At 39.7% G+C, this 7,693-nt stretch overlaps 1 long non-coding RNA gene across 1 annotated transcript in view; it reads left to right on the top strand.

Annotated features, from left to right (window-relative positions):
- The window catches only part of LOC126474732 (uncharacterized), a 55,150-nt gene extending 48,399 nt beyond the window's left edge, over window positions 1–6,751 (top strand). The window contains exons 2-3 of the long non-coding RNA XR_007586589.1: window positions 6,157–6,254; window positions 6,634–6,751. This is a non-coding gene — a long non-coding RNA (uncharacterized LOC126474732). The remainder of the gene's footprint in view (window positions 1–6,156; window positions 6,255–6,633) is intronic.
- The last annotated feature ends 942 nt before the right edge of the window (window positions 6,752–7,693 follow it).

Raw genomic sequence — 7,693 nt, forward strand, 5'->3', positions numbered from 1 at the left:
GTGGTTCTCTTTTCTCCAAAGGTCTCTTTAATTTTCCTGTAGTCAGTATCTATCTAACCCCTCGTGAGATAAGCCTCTACATCCTTACATTTGTCCTCTAGCCATCCCTGCTTAGCCATTTTGCACTTCCTGTCGATCTCATTTTTGAGAGGTTTGCATTCCTTTTTGCCTGCTTCATTTACTGCATTTTTATATTTTCTCCTTTCATCAATTAAATTCAATATCTCTTCTTTTCCCAAGGATTTCTACTAGCCCTCGTCTTGCTACCTACTTGATCCTCTGCTGCCTTCACTACTTCATCCCTCAAATCTACCCATTATTCTTCTACTGTATTTCTTTCCCCCATTCTTGTCAATTGTTCCCTTATGCTCTCCCCGAAACTCTGTACAACCTCTGGTTCTTTCAGTTTATCCAGGTCCCATCTCCTTAAATTCCCACCTTTTTGCAGTTTCTTCAGTTTTAATCTACAGTTTATAACCAATAGATTGTGGTCAGAGTCCACATCTGCCCATGGAAAAGTCTTACAATTTAAAACCTCGTTCTTAAATCTCTGTCTTATCAGTTATATACTCTATCTGAAACCTTCTAGTGTCTTCAGGCCTCTTCCACGTACACAACCTTCTTTCATGTTTTTTAAAGCAAGTGTTAGCTATGATTAAGTTATTTTCTGTGCAGAATTCTACCAGGAGGCTTCCCCTTTCATTCCTTCCCGCATTCCATATTCACCTACTACTTTTCTTTCTATTCCTTTTCCTACTATCGAATTCCAGTTGGAATGGAATAAAACACTATTTGACATTCTACCACATGAAGGTGAGTATTCTTGAGAGTTTGAACAGAAAGATAATGAACGATATGTACGACATTTAATCTTCATGGTTCATACAAATATCTAGGTACTCTCCAAAAATCACTGGACACTATAGGCGAACCAAACATCACTGATTAAAATGAAGCCAATTGATGTTCATGCTAATAAGGTTCTAAATGCAGTAGACAATCATATTAAAATGGTGGATCCATGCAAGCAGAAATTCAAGGTAGATGATTTGGTGTATATTTAAAACCACAAGAGTGCACTTGAGAAATATTCCATGTTGAACTGGTCAAAAGAGGTATTTACATTACCCAAAGTGCAATGTACAAATCCAAAAGGAGAGTAAAAGGTGAAGAAATTGCTGAGAATTTTTACACAGTAGATCTACAGAATTTCTATGAGCTGAGCATATTTCTCATAGAGCATGTTATAATGCATCAACGGAAGAATGCTTTCCAGCATCACACATCAGTTTTTTGAATGATCACAATTTTGTATATAACAGAGTGCGCAAACTACAAACAGTGCAGTAGCTTAACATGACTGCTAGGAAGTGCATCAGAGCTGATTGCAGAGGTTAAGTTATGAGTTGAATTGCACATTCCTCTAAACAGTTAAAGTAGACGTAGAATGACGCTGAAAAAATGTCTCCTTGTGTGAGGGACTAATCTACTAGACAAGGGCTGCAAGGAACGTGATTTAGCAATAGCTTCAAATCAAGGTTTGGCAGAATGTACCAAATCCAAACGAATTTTAGCTGAAAAGGCTAACAAGTAAATGCGTCAAAGGAGAGACAGAGACGTAGGACTTCGTATTGCAGCATGCTTGCCAAACTTAAATTGAGTGCTGGGATAAATTTCTGACAAGTTATGGGCGCAGCTCGTTGCACACTAAAGGACAGGAGAAAAACCTGTGGGATGTTTAAAAAAATGCATCCTGTCAGCGGTGGCGGTAGGTAAAAGTGCCTTGAAGCAGAAAGGAGTAAGAAGAAGACGTTTTAAAATGCCTAGGGTTCTACCAATGCCTAAGACATCTGGTGGAATTGTCCTATTCCCAATTCCAGCACGTGCAGGTCTATCTGCTATTGATTCCTTTATCAGGAGCGGTGGTGGCCATATCCCAAACAGTCAAGAACTCACAAAATGCAGAGCCGCAACTACAGGAGGGAAAAAGGCATTACAGAATAATGGAGTCTGACGCAGTTGGGAAACTACTATATTTAAAACTATACAAGAAAGGACATGGCCTGTTTATGAAAAAAGTCCCCTAGCTATACAACTGGACAGGTCACTTAAAAATACAGGTCTGTTTAAATTTGTCAAAAAATTCAAATTCCCAAGAGTTCATGGAGTGTTTATGTGTAATATGTTGCCATAGATGATGTGGATCCAAAGAGTGTAGGATTATAAATTTAGATGTTGCAGAAAGGTCTGGAACCAACCGAGTTGCGTGTGTTTAAAAAAAAAAGAGAGGGAGTGAGAGATAACCTGTATCACTTTGGCTGATATGCGGATTTACAGCCGCCCAAAGAACTGGACAACTTCTTTGCTAACATGTGTGTACTGCAATTTTCGACGCTACCCAGGCTTATATTCATACATCTGAGAATATTTCTGCCTAATGTTCCTCACAAAAAGCGTCATGCATCTCATTGCAACAGTTGAGTTTCACATGGGATGTCATACACTGTAACGTTAAAGGATAGATCATCAGTATCAAGTGTGAATTACTTTTCACCAATAGAGCTGAGCAACGAAGAGTGGAGTTTTGAATAGATCAGTCTCGAATCATTCAAATGGCTCTGAGCACTATGGGACTTAACATCCGAGGTCATCAGTCCCCTAGAACTTAGAACTACTTAAACCTAACTAACCTAAGGACATCACACAACACCCAGCCATCACGAGGCAGAGAAAATCCCTGACCCCGCCGGGAATCGAACCCGGGAACCCGGGCGTGGGAAGCGAGAACGCTACCGCACGACCGTGAGATGCGGGCTTCCCGAATCATTCAACAACATTCTTAATATCGCTGAAGTGAACAAGAGACTACATTTAAGGAGTGGTAAAGCTGCGATACTGATGATCCAAATGCAGTTATAAAACGGTCTGTAAAAGGGTTTGACTTAGGTGTGTACATTAACGTATTTAAAACAGAGATGAAAACGACAAAACAGACAATAGACTTTAGCTGAGAAGGTTCAATAGGACCACTACTGGCCTTCTCAAGGAGATACGTTTTGGAGAACAATGCTGATAAAATGTTTGAGTTGGATGAAGCAGTGAACATTCTACGAGTTAGCACGATCGATGTCGAGTGTAATATCACAACAAATTTGTGTCCCAATGACCGATTAATACAAACAGTCTACAGATTCCTTGACACTGTAGTCTCAAGGAATTCAATATACCTCCTATTAACTGTTCAGACATTAGACTACTCGAGTTGAATATAATGGATACAGTCGATTTTGGAGGAGAGAAAATTGTAGTATGTGTTCACCTGAAGCAGTAACAGCATGGGTATGAAGTATGAAACCGATGCACATACCCCCGTCAGTACACCTGTTCGTGGCAAGACAACATGATAACACAGGAGAGTTATGAGTTTCTGAAATCGACATGATTGAACATTCACAATGACACTACCTGATACAATGGCCCCAATTCAATATGATGAGTGGATCACTTACCAGGAGTATTTCTCTCATCAACCTTTTGCTTCAGTAAAATTTAATAATAATTTTGAGATAAAGATTTGTATTCAACACCAAGATGATTTAACAATTCTGAGCGACAATTTCGTAAACATGGAAGGAACATTTATGAAAAAGGGTGAAAGCTCTCCAGCAACATATACATGTAAAGCGTTTGCCTTCCTGTTTCAAGAAATGAGATACTAACTTAGTAGTGTCGAAGTCGACTGCACAAGGAATGTTGGAATCACATCGACTCTACAAAAAAATGTTTCTGCCTCAACTTTGGACTTGAATGGTCTACAAAATGCAGGATGGATCATAGATGGATTGATAAGTAATCACATTAGTGTATGTATCCTGCACAAAATGATTATGGTTTCCTTTGAGTATATGGTTTTCTCTGAGTATAATTGACATATCATCTCGAATGCTAAACAAGAACTGATTCTAGTTTGAAGTACTACAGATAATAACTCATAGATTCAGGGAGTGTAAGAATTGAATAAAATTATGTTTGATACTTTGGTATGGAAGATGCCCCATCTTCCTGTAACAGACGAGGAGCGTCTGAAAATTCTCTGTGTATGGAGTTCAGGTGTCAAATTTCCATTAAATTTCTGTTAATGTTAGCTGTAAAAATATCCAGTTCTATTGAAGACGTCCACGCAAACATGAACAATTAAAACAACAGTTCTGCTAGCGATACACAGATATATTATTCTGGCTCTGCAAACAGACGGAAGCAGAAATGAAAAAACGGATTCTAGCGTATTCAACAATTGTATTCTAACCAATACTAGAATATACTTGAATTGTGTATTCTATCCTTATGATAATCTACAGTGTGACTGGGGTAATAACAATATAAGTCTATTGTGTGACATGTACAAGAGGTTTTGCTCTTCTTACTATGACAGCGATGAACTTGAATACATTCTCAACTCTCAGCAGTTCAAAGAATTAGCAACCATTGTCATGATTGACTGCTCAAAGCAAAACGAAAGCGTGAAGCTGGGACTGATAGACATCTGTATTGACTTTGGATCATCAACTAATTTCTCCTCAAACACAGTAGCATATGCATTACTGCTGCACGATTGTGTGATAAATTATTCCCCACGGATTATAAAGTGATTACCATGAATGTAGAGCTGCTGCTTCAAATCTGTGACATTTCATGATGACACCTCAAAGTGTAAACGTCACAGGGGACTCACAAGGCATTTATGAGGAGTGTGGACAACTTGTGTTTAAGGATGCAGCGTTTGTCACATTCACCAACGATGGATGTGTATTAATAACATTTTCCACAATCGTTGACTTATCTCAACTGGTTATAACAGTGATGTGCCCCATAATACCGTGGCATGGTTAATGCGCTTACACCATTAAAATGATAGTATGTTGATGAGATGGCATACGAAAATATGGCGACATTGGTTCAAAACTTTGATCACACAGCCAGCATCGTTTATGTCAAGGGCTGTGAGAAGATGTCATGGATTCGTGAAATGATCAAGAACATAGGACATGGTTGTTTGGAACCCTGAAATGTATGGATGTCCATCTACTCAAAGAGTCAATGTAAAGTATGCTGAAGAGGGCAGAAATGGTTTTTTGTGTACTTCAGATGGTGTAGAAATGCATTTAAGTTGCAGTACCAATAAACGTTTTATATATTCAGTTCGTCCACGACAAACAGTTTCAGATAAGTAGTCATCACATAATGCCAGTGCAATTTGTCAAGGATGGGAGATATAATTTTAGATGTATCTTATTATATGATGCTGGAACCAACGATAGTCGACTGTAGAAAAATTCCGATCATTTGATATGAAAACCAAGATACATACTTCATCTGGGAAATGTTCAGTCTTAAAGACTGTATTTCTGTACTAAAGGAGGCACATCTGCACAGAGCAGGTCGTCTGTGACCGCAGCATGCTGGTCAACCTCCACAGAACAGGCTGGCTGCTCTTTGCTGTGGTGGGGGCCATGAGTTGTGTGCCAGTTGACACAAACAGGGCACATGGCATGACATCATTATCTGGTTCACAACCAACACAGCGGTATGACAGCCTTGAATTTGGTCCTCATACTGACACAGTGAGTGGTAGTCGTCACCCCATATGTGGGAGGTGGAATATGATAAGATAGCGATATGCTGTCAGACCCACCAACACTAATATACTTTTATTTGATCACTGCCACTGCCAGCAAGATAACAGAGTTGATCAATGCTCTGCAATCTCACCAGTGGCTGATGTGTTACTCTTATCTCTACAGGTTCCGACTTGCAACTATGGAGATGGGATCCAACTGCCTATAAAAAAAGAGGCACTTTGCTTCAAGACATTACTTGGCCATTCTGTAACGAAATAACATCTGAAAAGATGAAAAGCAGTGCCATGGATGATGCTACCACAGTAGGAACTGGAAACCATCTCTGATATTAAGTAAATGGGAACACAACTCAGGACCTGACTGGTGATGGTTGCTTCATAGGATGGCGGTTGGCTTCCAATACCTTTAACAGACGAATACTGTGAATATTGCATAGACCTCTCTCTCTCTCTCTCTTTCTGTCTGTGTGAATAATAATCTGGTTATCGAACATCATGTTTTTTTCTCTCTCTCTTAGAGAATTTTTCAATGAGATTGAAGTGATCAGAGCAGAAGATATGCAGTCTGTCACTATCGCAGAGCCTTCTCCAACTGGAACAGCAGTGACATATTAAGGTGAGTACGAATAGAAATACTTATGAACCCTCTTTCTGTGTGCATGTTATTTATACAACGTGTTTTTTATAGAAATATGTAGCTTGATCACATCCCTAATGTGAGAGGATGTGATAGAGACCTAAATATGTACATTATATTTCATATAAGAGTGTTATACATGTGCATATGGTGCTCATGAAATGTTATTAGCTTTCATTCTGGGAGATTTGCTACAATTATAGAGATGCACCATAGGACAGAATGAACAAAACTCCACACAAGGAGGCACTCCTATTACTAAGGACTGCATTCTTATGTAGCAGTCGTAACTGATGTTTATCAATATTAATTCATACATCTGTGCATTACTTATGAGATGTTGTTGTTTCTGTTCTAGGTGCTGTCGATGGCAGTGTTGTGAGGTCTGAATGGGATGATGCCACACCTGCTCACTTTTAGACTGATGCTTACGCTGAGTTGGATAAAATATTAAAAACCATTAATCTGAATGTGAGATATGAATGGCTGTTTTATTGATGCTGAGATGAATAAAATATTGAAATCCATGATTCTGACTATGACACACCCAATTACACTGAGATAGATGTTGCTCCAAAGCTGAATAAAATATTAGAATCCAATATTCTGATAAATGGTGTGATGATGTATGGTTGAAGTCCTTATGTGGCTATAACAATGCCAATGATCTTCCACATAAGTACTGGGAATTATTATTATTATTATTATTATTATTGGCGTCTGCATATGTCTCTTATACACATGATACTTAACAGTCTCCATTTTTTTCTTTTGCATGAGTGATGAAAGTGTCCAAGGCGAGCTTTGTACTGACAACAATAACACCGTCAATGCTGCTGTGCTGACAATATTGCCGTATGTGTACTGCTGTCTGGGCCATTGCTTCCACAAGCCCCATACCATGGACCATCTTGCCATCATTCTGGACCTAGCAGCACAGCATCATGCCCCTGCCCCCCCCCCCCCCCCCTCACCATTAACGATCATCAGGTGAATCACATGACTGAATTTTTAGTTGCTGGCGCATTTGGGTATCAGATTTCCAAAGTTCTGATAGATAACTGTAATGCAAGCTACTGAAACCCTATCAGTTTCCTTAATGCATGCCTGCACATCTTGGTAAGTGAGTTTCCGACTTGGACCCATGCATCCTACCATTAACTGCAATGCAGTTCTATGCTGCGACTCCCCATGAACCACGGACCTTCCCATTGGTGGGGAGGCTTGCGTACCTCAGCGATACAGATAGCTATACCACAGGTGCAACCACAATGGAGGGGTATCTATTGAGAGGCCAGACAAACGTGTAAGGGCAGCAGCCTTTTCAGTAGTTGCAGGGGCAACAGTCTGGATGATGGACTGATCTGGCCTTGTAACACTAACCAAAACGGCCTTGCTGGTACTGCGAATGGCTGAAA

Source organism: Schistocerca serialis, chromosome 4, assembly GCF_023864345.2.
Source record: "Schistocerca serialis cubense isolate TAMUIC-IGC-003099 chromosome 4, iqSchSeri2.2, whole genome shotgun sequence".
Lineage (NCBI taxonomy): Eukaryota > Metazoa > Arthropoda > Insecta > Orthoptera > Acrididae > Schistocerca > Schistocerca serialis.